Genomic DNA, 12,932 nt, shown 5'->3' with positions numbered 1-12,932 from the left:
TTGCATTGAAAAATGATTTAAATATTTCAATTTGTGCCGACAGTATTGAGGAAGATTTCCACAGTTTGCGAATCAACAGCATATTTTCAATTTTGCTATAAATAGTGAAAAGTAGAAACTTTCTCCCAATGTTTAGGTTAAGTCAAAGTCACTAGAGATGGTATGTTTTGATTAGTTATTACAAGGTGAATTGTATCATTGTGTTCGGAAAAGTTTGAACAAAAAAACATACTTTTGTAAAGACTGTAGAATATGTTAAAAGCGTAGGTAAATATATATTCCATCAGTGCACAAAGATCATTTTCCTCTTGATATAATTGTTATGTTGATTCACAAGAAAATATCATCGTGAGCTACTTTGTCTGCCATATTTGTTTCATGTTTTGTTGACATGATATGTCTTCAAACTTTTATACATATTCTTTGAGTGAACCTTATCTTAAAAGTATTATGTCATTTAAAGTGCCAGAGGTACCGAAGAAGCCATTAAAACCTGGAGAAAAGCCGGCCATTGTTCCAAGAGATGAAGTTGCTCCAGCTAAAGGTACAAAAATACAAATATACTCTTATAACACAGCGACATGTTTACACCATTAGAATGATAGCTTAATTCTTCACTGGTGTGACGTTATCTTCACATTAATAGTGAAAACAGCTTCTACTCTTCATGGTCATTTCTCAAACCCTATCCAGAATATCTAATTGATCATCTCTATATTTATTTGTCTATCTATTTGTTTTGTTACAATGTTGGGACATTGTTATCTGTATGTGTTGTTAATGAGTTAATAGCTCTAGCATGTAGGGAAAACAATTTTTTTTGCTAACCTCGTGTCAATTACATTGGAAATTGATTTTAGACATTTCAATTTGTACCGACAGTGTCGGTGAAGATTTCCACAGTTTGTGAATCCACAGCATATTTTCAATTTTGCTATAAATAGTGAAAAGTAGAAACCTTCTCCCAATGTTTATGTTAAGTCAAAACCACTAGAGATGGTATGTTTTGATTAGTTATTATGAGGTGAATTGGATCATTACATTTGGAAAAGTTTGAACAAAAATACCGTACTTTTGTAAAGACTGTAGAATATGTTAAAAGCGTGGGTAAATATAAATTCTATCAGTGCACAAAGATCATTTTCCTCTTGATGTAGTTGTTATGTTAATTCACAAGAAAATATCACCTTGTGCTAGTTTGTCTGCCATATTTGTTTCATGTTTTGTTGACATGATATGTCTTCAAACTTTTATACATGTTCTTTGAGTGAATCTTATCTTAAAAGAATTATGTCATTTAAAGTGCCAGAGGTTCCCAAGATGCCAATAAAACCAGGAGAAAAGCCGATCTATGTTCCTAGAGATGAAGTTGCTCCAGCTAAAGGTACAAAAACACAAAGATACTCTTATAATACAGCGACCTGTTTACACCATTAGAATGATAGCTTAATTCTTAACTAGTGTGATGTTATCTTCACATTAATAGTGAAAACAACTTCTATTCTTCATGGTCATTTCTCAAACCCTATCCAGAATATTAAATTGATCATCTCTATATTTATTTGTCAATCTATTTGTTTTGTTACAATGTTGCGACATTGTTATCTGTATGTGTTGTTCATGCAGTAACTACTCTAACATGTAGGGAAACCGATTTTTTTTTGCTAACTTCATGTCAATTACATTGGAAAATGATTGAAACATTTCAATTTGTACCGACAGTATTGAGGAAGATTTCCACAGTTTGCGAATCAACCGCATATTTTTAATTTTGCTGTAAACAGTGAAAAGTAGAAATTTTCTCCCAATGTTCAAGTTAAGTCAAAGTCACTAGAGATGGTATGTTTTGATTAGTTATTACAAGGTGAATTGGATCATTCCATTTGGAAAAGTTTGAACAAAAATACCGTACTTTTGTAAAGACTGTAGAATATGTTAAAAGCGTGGGTAAATATAAATTCCATCAGTGCACAAAGATCATTTTCCTCTTGATGTAACTGTTATGTTGAATCTCAAGAAAATATCATCTTGAGCTACTTTGTCTGCCATATTTGTTTCATGTTTTGTTGACATTATATGTCTTCAAACTTTTATACATGTTCTTTGAGTGAAATTTATCTTAAAAGAATTGTATCATTTAAAGTGACAGAGGTTCCGAAGAAGCCAATAAAACCAGGAGAAAAGCCGGTCTTTGTTCCAAGAGATGAAGTTGCTCCAGCTAAAGGTACAAAAATACAAAGATACTCTGATAATACAGCGACCTGCTTACACCATTAGAATGATAGCTTAATTCTTAACTAGTGTGACATTATCTTCACATTAATAGTGAAAACAACTTCTACTCTTCATGGTAATTTCTCAAACCATATCCCCAACATTAAATTGATCATCTCTATATCTATTTGTCAGTCTATTTGTTTTGTTACAATGTTGCGACATTGTTATCTGTATGTGTTGTTCATGCGGTGATAGCTCTAACATGTAGGGAAAACAATTTTTTGCTAACTTCGTGTCAATTAAATTGGAAGATGATTTTAGACATTTCAATTTGCACCGACAGTGTCGATGAAGACTTCCACAGTTTGTGAATCAACAGCATATTTTCAATTTTGCTATAAATAGTGAAAAGTAGAAACCTTCTCCCAATGTCTAGGTTGAGTCAAAACCACTAGAGATGGTATGTTTTGATTAGTTATTACAAGGTGAATTGGATCATTACATTTAGAAAAGTTTGAACAAAAATACCGTACTTTTGTAAAGACTGTAGAATATGTTAAAAGCGTGGGTAAATATAAATTCTATCAGTGCACAAAGATCATTTTCCTCTTGATGTAGTTGTTATGTTAATTCACAAGAAAATATCACCTTGTGCTAGTTTGTCTGCCATATTTGTTTCATGTTTTGTTGACATTATATGTCTTCAAACTTTTATACATGTTCTTTGAGTGAATCTTATCTTAAAAGAATTATGTCATTTAAAGTGCCAGAGGTTCCCAAGATGCCAATAAAACCAGGAGAAAAGCCGGTCGTTATTCCAAGAGATGAAGTTGCTCCAGCTAAAGGTACAAAAACACAAAGATACTCTTATAATACAGCGACCTGTTTACACCAATAGAATGGTAACTTAATTCTTAAGGAGTGTGAAATTATCTTCACATTAATAGTGAAAACCACTTCTACTCTTCATGGTAATTTCTCAAACCATATCCCGAATATTAAATTGATCATCTCTATATTTATTTGTCAGTCGATTTGTTTTGTTACAATGTTGCGACATTGTTATCTGTATGTGTTGTTCATACGGTAATAGCTCGACCATGGAGGGAAAACAAATTTTTGCTAAATTTGTGTCAATTAAATTCGAAAATGATTTTAGACATTTCAATTTGTACCGACAGTGTCGGTGAAGATTTCCACAGTTTGTGAATCAACAACATATTTTCAATTTTGCTATAAATAGTGAAAAGTAGAAACTTTCTCCCAATGTTTAGGTTAAGTCAAAGTCACTCGAGATGGTATGTTTTGATTAGTTATTACAAGGTGAATTGGATCATTCCATTTGGAAAAGTTTGAACTAAAATACCGTACTTTTGTAAAGACTGGAGAATATGTTAAAAGCGTAGGTAAATATAAATTCTATCAGTGCACAAAGATCATTTTCCTCTTGATGTAGTTGTTATGTTGATTCACAAGAAAATATCACCTTGTGCTAGTTTGTCTGCCATATTTGTTTCATGTTTTGTTGACATTATATGTCTTCAAACTTTTATATATGTTCTTTGAGTGAATCTTATCATAAAAGAATTATGTCATTTAAAGTGCCAGAGGTTCCTACGATGCCAATAAAACCAGGAGAAAAGCCGGTCGTTATTCCAAGAGATGAAGTTGCTCCAGCTAAAGGTACAAAAACACAAAGATACTCTTATAATACAGTGACCTGTTTACACCATTAGAATGATAGCTTAATTCTTAACTAGTGTGCTGTTATCTTCATATTAATAGTGAAAACAGCTTCGACTCTTCATGGTCATTTCTCAAACCATATCCCGAATATTAAATTGATCATCTCTATATTTATTTGTCAGTCTATTTGTTTTGTTACAATGTTGCGACATTGTTATCTGTATGTGTTGTTCATGCGGTGATAGCTCTAGCATGTAGGGAAAACAATTTTTTTTTGCTAACTTCGTGTCAATTAAATTGGAAATTGATTTTAGACATTTCAATTTGTACCGACAGTGTCAATGAAGATTTCCACAGTTTGTGAATAAACAGCATATTTTCAATTTTGCTATAAATAGTGAAAAGTAGAAACCTTCTCCCAATGTTTATCTTTTGTCAAAACCACTAGAGATGGTATGTTTTGATTAGTTATTATGAGGTGAATTGGATCATTACATTTGGAAAAGTTTGAACAAAAATACCGTACTTTTGTAAAGACTGTTGAATATGTTAAAATCGTGTGTAAATATAAATTCCATCAGTGCACAAAGATCATTTTCCTCTTGATGTAATTGTTATGTTGATTCACAGGAAAATATCACCTTCTGCTCGTTTGTCTGCCATATTTGTTTATGTTTTGTTGACATTATATGTCTTCAAACTTTTATACATGTTCTTTGAGTGAATCTTATCTTAAAAGAATTATGTCATTTAAAGTGCCAGAGGTTCCTATGATGCCAATAAAACCAGGAGAAAAGCCGGTCTATGTTCCTAGAGATGAAGTTGCTCCAGCTAAAGGTACAAAAACACAAAGATACTCTTATAATACAGCGACCTGTTTGCACAATTAGAATGATAGCTTAATTCTTCACATTAATAGTGAAAACAGCTTCTACTCTTCATGGTCATTTCTCAAACCCTATCCAGAATATTAAATTGATCATCTCTATATTTATTTGTCAGTCTATTTGTTTTGTTACAATGTTGCGACATTGTTATCTTTATGTGTTGTTCATGCGGTAACTACTCTAACATGTAGGGAAAACGATTTTTTTTTGCTAAGTTCATGTCAATTACATTGGAAAATTATTGAAACATTTCAATTTGTACCGACAGTATTGAGGAAGATTTCCACAGTTTGCGAATCAACAACATATTTTCAATTTTGCTATAAATAGTGAAAAGTAGAAACTTTCTCCCAATGTTTAGGTTAAGGCAAAGTCACTAGAGATGGTATGTTTTGATTAGTTATTACAAGGTGAATTGGATCATTACATTCGGAATAGTTTGAACAAAAATACCGTACTTTTGTAAAGACTGGAGAATATGTTAAAAGTATGGGTAAATATATATTCCATCAGTGCACAAAGATCATTTTCCTCTTGATGTCATTGCTGTGTTGATTCACAAGAAAATATCACCTTGTGTTAGTTCGTCTGCCATATTTGTTTCATGTTTTGTTGACATTATATTTCAAACTTTTATACATGTTCTTTGAGTGAACCATATCTTAAAAGAATTATGTCATTTAAAGTGACAGAGGTTCCTAAGATGCCAATGAAACCAGGAGAAAAGCGAGTCTTTATTCCAAGAGATGAAGTTGCTCCAGCTAAAGGTACAAAAACACAAAGATACTCTTATAATACAGCGACCTGTTTACACCATTAGAATGGTAACTTAATTCTTAACTAGCGTGATGTTATCTTCACATTAATAGTGAAAACCACTTCTACTCTTCATGGTCATTTCTCAAACCATATCCCGAATATTAAATTGATCATCTCTATATCTATTTGTCAGTCTATTTGTTTTGTTACAATGTTGCGACATTGTTATCTGTATGTGTTGTTCATGCGGTGATAGCTCTAACATGTAGGGAAAACAATTTTTTGCTAACTTCGTGTCAATTAAATTGGAAAATGATTTTAGACATTTCAATTTGCACCGACAGTGTCAATGAAGATTTCCACAGTTTGTGGATAAACAGCATATTTTCAATTTTGCTATAAATAGTGAAAAGTAGAAACTTTCTCCCAATGTTTATGTTAAGTCAAAACCACTAGAGATGGTATGTTTTGATTAATTATTGTGAGGTGAATTGAATCATTACATTTGGAAAAGTTTGAACAAAAATACCGTACATTTGTAAAGACTGTAGAATATGTTAAAATCATGTGTAAATATAAATTCCATCAGTGCATAAAGATCATTTTCCTCTTGATGTAATTGTTATGTTGATTCACAAGAAAATATCACCTTGTGCTCGTTTGTCTGCCATATTTGTTTATGTTTTCTTGACATGATATGTCTTCAAACTTTTATACATGTTCTTTGAGTGAATCTTATCTTAAAAGAATTATGTCATTTAAAGTGCCAGAGGTTCCTACGATGCCAATAAAACCAGGAGAAAAGCCGGTCTATGTTCCAAGAGATGAAGTTGCTCCAGCTAAAGGTACAAAAACACAAAGATACTCTTTTAAAACAGCGACCTGTTTGCACCATTAGAATGATAGCTTAATTCTTAACTAGTATTAATAGTGAAAACAGCTTCTACTCTTCATGGTCATTTCTCAAACTTTATCCAGAATATTAAATTGATCATCTCCATATTTATTTGTCAATGTATTTGTTTTGTTACAATGTTGCGACATTGTTATCTGTATGTGTTGTTCATGCGGTAACTACTCTAACATGTAGGGAAACCGATTTTTTTTTGCTAACTTCATGTCAATTTCATTGGAAAATGATTGAAACATTTCAATTTGTACCGACAGTATTGAGGAAGATTTCCACAGTTTGCGAATCAACAACATATTTTCAATTTTGCTATAAATCGTGAAAAGTAGAAACTTTCTCCCAATGTTTAGGTTAAGGCAAAGTCACAAGAGATGGTATGTTTTGATTAGTTATTACAAGGTGAATTGGATCATTACATTCGGAAAAGTTTGAACAAAAATACCGTACTTTTGTAAAGACTGGAGAATATGTTAAAAGTATGGGTAAATATATATTCCATCAGTGCACAAAGATCATTTTCCTCTTGATGTAATTGTTGTGTTGATTCACAAGAAAATATCACCTTGTGTTAGTTCGTCTGCCATATTTGTTTCATGTTTTGTTGACATTATATTTCAAACTTTTATACATGTTCTTTGAGTGAACCATATCTTAAAAGAATTATGTCATTTAAAGTGACAGAGGTTCCTAAGATGCCAATGAAACCAGGAGAAAAGCGAGTCTTTATTCCAAGAGATGAAGTTGCTCCAGCTAAAGGTACAAAAACACAAAGATACTCTTATAATACAGCGACCTGTTTACACCAATTGAATGGTAACTTAATTCTTAACTAGTGTGATGTTATCTTCACATTAATAGTGAAAACCACTTCTACTCTTCATGGTCATTTCTCAAACCATATCCCGAATATTAAATTGATCATCTCTATATCTATTTGTCAGTCTATTTGTTTTGTTACAATGTTGCGACATTGTTATCTGTATGTGTTGTTCATGCGGTGATAGCTCTAACATGTAGGGAAAACAATTTTTTTTTGCTAACTTCGTGTCAATTAAATAGGAAATTGATTTTAGACATTTCAATTTGTACCGACAGTGTCGATGAAGATTTCCACAGTTTGTGGATAAACAGCATATTTTCAATTTTGCTATAAATAGTGAAAAGTAGAAACCTTCTCCCAATGTTTATGTTAAGTCAAAACCACTAGAGATGGTATGTTTTGATTAATTATTGTGAGGTGAATTGAATCATCACATTCGGAAAAGTTTGAACAAAAATACCGTACATTTGTAAAGACTGTAGGATATGTTAAAATCGTGTGTAAATATAAATTCCATCAGTGCATAAAGATCATTTTCCTCTTGATGTAATTGTTATGTTGATTCACAAGAAAATATCACCTTGTGCTCGTTTGTCTGCCATATTTGTTTCATGTTTTCTTGACATTATATGTCTTCAAACTTTTATACATGTTCTTTGAGTGAATCTTATCTTAAAAGAATTATGTCATTTAAAGTGCCAGAGGTTCCTACGATGCCAATAAAACCAGGAGAAAAGCCGGTCTATGTTCCTAGAGATGAAGTTGCTCCAGCTAAAGGTACAAAAACACAAAGATACTCTTATAATACGGCGACCTGTTTGCACCATTAGAATGATAGCTTAATTCTTCACTGGCGTGATGTTATCTTCACATTAATAGTGAAAACAGCTTCCACTCTTCATGGTCATTTCTCAAACCCTATCCAGAATATTAAATTGATCATCTCCATATTTATTTGTCAATGTATTTGTTTTGTTACAATGTTGCGACATTGTCATCTGTATGTGTTGTTCATGCAGTAACTACTCTAACATGTAGGGAAACCGATTTTTTTTTGCTAACTTCATGTCAATTACATTGGAAAATGATTGAAACATTTCAATTTGTACCGACAGTATTGAGGAAGATTTCCACAGTTTGCGAATCAACAACATATTTTCAATTTTGCTATAAATAGTGAAAAGTAGAAACTTTCTCCCAATGTTTAGGTTAAGGCAAAGTCACGAGAGATGGTATGTTTTGATTATTTATTACAAGGTGAATTGGATCATTACATTCAGAAAAGTTTGAACCAAAATACCGTACATTTGTAAAGACTGTAGAATATGTTAAAAGCGTAGGTAAATATAAATTCCATCAGTGCACAAAGATCATTTTCCTCTTGATGTAATTGTTATGTTGATTCACAAGAAAATATCACCTTGTGCTACTTCATCTGCCATATTTGTTTCATGTTTTGTTGACATTATATGTCTTCAAACTTTTATACATGTTCTTTGAGTGAACCTTATCTTAAAAGAATTATGTCATTTAAAGTGCCAGAGGTTCCTAAGATGCCAATAAAACCAGGAGAAAAGCCGGTCTTTATTCCAAGAGATGAAGTTGCTCCAGCTAAAGGTACAAAAACACAAAGATACTCTTATAATACAGCGACCTGTTTACACCAATAGAATGGTAACTTAATTCTTAACTAGTGTGACGTTATCTTCACATTAATAGTGAAAACCACTTCTACTCTTCATGGTAATTTCTCAAACCATATCCCGAATATTAAATTGATCATCTCTACATTTATTTGTCAGTCTATTTGTTTTGTTACAATGTTGCGACATTGTTATCTGTATGTGTTGTTCATGCGGTGATAGCTCTAACATGTAGGGAAAACAATTTTTTTTTGCTAACTTCATGTAAATTACATTGGAAAATGATTGAAACATTTCAATTTGTACCGACAGTGTTGAGGAAGATTTCCACAGTTTGCGAATCAACAACATATTTTCAATTTTGCTATAAATAGTGAAAAGTAGAAACTTTCTCCCAATGTTTAGGTTAAGTCAAAGTCACTAGAGATGGTATGTTTTGATTAGTTATTACAAGGTGAATTGGATCATTACATTAGGAAAAGTTTTAACAAAAATACCGTACTTTTGTAAAGACTGTAGAATATATTAAAATCGTGTGTAAGTATAAATTCCATCAGTGTATAAAGATCATTTCCTCTTGATGTAGTTGTTATGTTGATTCACAAGAAAATATCACCTTGTGTTAGTTCGTCTGCCATATTTGTTTCATGTTTTGTTGACATTATATGTCTTCAAACTTTTATACATGTTCTTTGAGTGAATCTTATCTTAAAAGAACTATGTCATTTAAAGTGCCACTGGTTCCTACGATGCCAATAAAACCAGGAGAAAAGCCGGTCTATGTTCCTAGAGATGAAGTTGCTCCAGCTAAAGGTACAAATACACATAGATACTCTTATAATACAGCGACCTGTTTACACCATTAGAATGATAGCTTAATTCTTCACTGGTGTGATGTTATCTTCACATTAATAGTGAAAACAGCTTCTAATCCTCATGGTCAATTCTCAAAGCATATCCCGAATATTAGTTGATCATCTCTATATTTATTTGTCAGTCTATTTGTATTGTTACAATGTTGCGACATTGTCATCTGTATGTGTTGTTCATGCGGTAACTACTCTAACATGTAGGGAAACCGATTTTTTTTTGCTAACTTCATGTCAATTACATTGGAAAATGATTGAAACATTTCAATTTGTACCGACAGTATTGAGGAAGATTTCCACAGTTTGCGAATCAGCAACATATTTTCAATTTTGCTATAAATAGTGAAAAGTAGAAACTTTCTCCCAATGTTTATGTTAAGTCAAAGTCACTAGAGATGGTATGTTTTGATTAGTTATTACAAGGTGAATTGGATCATTCCATTTGGAAAAGTTTGAACAAAAATACCGTACATTTGTAAAGACTGTAGAATATGTTAAAAGCGTAGGTAAATATATATTCCATTAGTGCACAAAGATCATTTTCCTCTTGATGTAATTGTTATGTTGATTCACAAGAAAATATCACCTTGTGTTAGTTCGTCTGCCATATTTGTTTCATGTTTTGTTGACATTATATGTCTTCAAACTTTTATACATGTTCTTTGAGTGAACCTTATCTTAAAAGAATTATGTCATTTAAAGTGCCAGAGGTTCCTACGATGGCAATAAAACCAGGAGAAAAGCCGGTCTATGTTCCTAGAGATGAAGTTGCTCCAGCTAAAGGTACAAAAACACATAGATACTCTTATAATACAGCGACCTGTTTACACCATTAGAATGATAGCTTAATTCTTCACTGGTGTGCTGTTATCTTCATATTAACAGTGAAAACAGCTTCTACTCTTCATGGGCATATCTCAAAGCATATCTCGAATATTAATTTGATCATCTCTATGTTTATTTGTCAGTCTATTTATTTTGTTACAATGTTGCGACATTGTTATCTGTATGTGTTGTTCATGCGGTAACTACTCTAACATGTAGGGAAACCGATTTTTTTTTGCTAACTTCATGTCAATTACATTGGAAAATGATTTTAGACATTTCAGTTTGTACCGACAGTATTGAGGAAGATTTCCACAGTTTGCGAATCAACAACATATTTTCAATTTTGCTATAAATAGTGAAAAGTAGAAACTTTCTCCCAATGTTTAGGTTAAGTCAAAGTCACTAGAAATGGTATGTTTTGATTAGTTATTACAAGGTGAATTGGATCATTACATTAGGAAAAGATTAAACAAAAATACCGTACTTTTGTAAAGACTGGAGAATATGTTAAAAGTATGGGTAAATATATATTCCATCAGTGCACAAAGATCATTTTCCTCTTGATGTAATTGTTGTGTTGATTCACAAGAAAATATCACCTTGTGTTAGTTCGTCTGCCATATTTGTTTCATGTTTTGTTGACATTATCTGTCTTCAAACTTTTATACATGTTCTTTGAGTGAATCTTATCTTAAAAGAATTATTTCATTTAAAGTGACAGAGGTTCCTAAGATGCAAATAAAACCAGGAGAAAAGCCGGTCTTTATTCCAAGAGATGAAGTTGCTCCAGCTAAAGGTACAAAAAAACAAAGATACTCTTATAATACAGCGACCTGTTTACACCAATTGAATGATAGCTTAATTCTTAACTAGTGTGATGTTATCTTCACTTTAATAGTGAAAACCACTTCGACTCTTCATGGTCATTTCTCAAACCATATCCCGAATATTAAATTGATCATCTCTATATTTATTTGTCAGTCTATTTGTTTTGTTACAATGTTGCGACATTGTTATCTGTATGTGTTGTTCATGCGGTGATAGCTCTAGCATGTAGGGAAAACAATTTTTTTTTGCTAACTTCGTGTCAATTAAATTGGAAATTGATTTTAGACATTTCAATTTGTACCGACAGTGTCAATGAAGATTTCCACAGTTTGTGAATAAACAGCATATTTTCAATTTTGCTATAAATAGTGAAAAGTAGAAACCTTCTCCCAATGTTTATGTTTTGTCAAAACCACTAGAGATGGTATGTTTTGATTAGTTATTATGAGGTGAATTGGATCATTACATTTGGAAAAGTTTGAACAAAAATACCGTACTTTTGTAAAGACTGTTGAATATGTTAAAATCGTGTGTAAATATAAATTCCATCAGTGCACAAAGATCATTTTCCTCTTGATGTAATTGTTATGTTGATTCACAGGAAAATATCACCTTCTGCTCGTTTGTCTGCCATATTTGTTTATGTTTTGTTGACATTATATGTCTTCAAACTTTTATACATGTTCTTTGAGTGAATCTTATCTTAAAAGAATTATGTCATTTAAAGTGCCAGAGGTTCCTATGATGCCAATAAAACCAGGAGAAAAGCCGGTCTATGTTCCTAGAGATGAAGTTGCTCCAGCTAAAGGTACAAAAACACAAAGATACTCTTATAATACAGCGACCTGTTTGCACAATTAGAATGATAGCTTAATTCTTCACATTAATAGTGAAAACAGCTTCTACTCTTCATGGTCATTTCTCAAACCCTATCCAGAATATTAAATTGATCATCTCTATATTTATTTGTCAGTCTATTTGTTTTGTTACAATGTTGCGACATTGTTATCTGTATGTGTTGTTCATGCGGTAACTACTCTAACATGTAGGGAAAACGATTTTTTTTTGCTAAGTTCATGTCAATTACATTGGAAAATTATTGAAACATTTCAATTTGTACCGACAGTATTGAGGAAGATTTCCATAGTTTGCGAATCAACAACATATTTTCAATTTTGCTATAAATAGTGAAAAGTAGAAACTTTCTCCCAATGTTTAGGTTAAGGCAAAGTCACTAGAGATGGTATGTTTTGATTAGTTATTACAAGGTGAATTGGATCATTACATTAGGAAAAGTTTGAACAAAAATACCGTCCTTTTGTGAAGACCGTAGAATATGTTAAAAGCGTAGGTAAATATATATTCCATCAGTGCACAAAGATCATTTTCCTCTTGATGTAATTGTTGTGTTGATTCACAAGAAAATATCACCTTGTGTTAGTTTGTCTGCCATATTTGTTTCATGTTTTGTTGACATTATATGTC

General features: G+C 32.0%; 1 protein-coding gene and 1 long non-coding RNA gene across 17 annotated transcripts in view; both read left to right on the top strand.

The window, feature by feature from the left end:
• The window catches only part of ttn.2 (titin, tandem duplicate 2), a 373,025-nt gene that overhangs the window by 179,199 nt on the left and 180,894 nt on the right, over window positions 1-12,932 (top strand). The window lies entirely within an intron of this gene.
• On the top strand, window positions 4,668-6,374 carry LOC137323757 (uncharacterized). Its single transcript, XR_010963440.1, has 3 exons — window positions 4,668-4,740; window positions 5,477-5,557; window positions 6,314-6,374. It is a non-coding gene; the product is annotated as an uncharacterized lncRNA (long non-coding RNA).

This window comes from Heptranchias perlo, chromosome 7, assembly GCF_035084215.1.
Source record: "Heptranchias perlo isolate sHepPer1 chromosome 7, sHepPer1.hap1, whole genome shotgun sequence".
Taxonomy (NCBI): domain Eukaryota; kingdom Metazoa; phylum Chordata; class Chondrichthyes; order Hexanchiformes; family Hexanchidae; genus Heptranchias; species Heptranchias perlo.
This window is presented reverse-complemented; position numbering and strand designations above follow the sequence as displayed.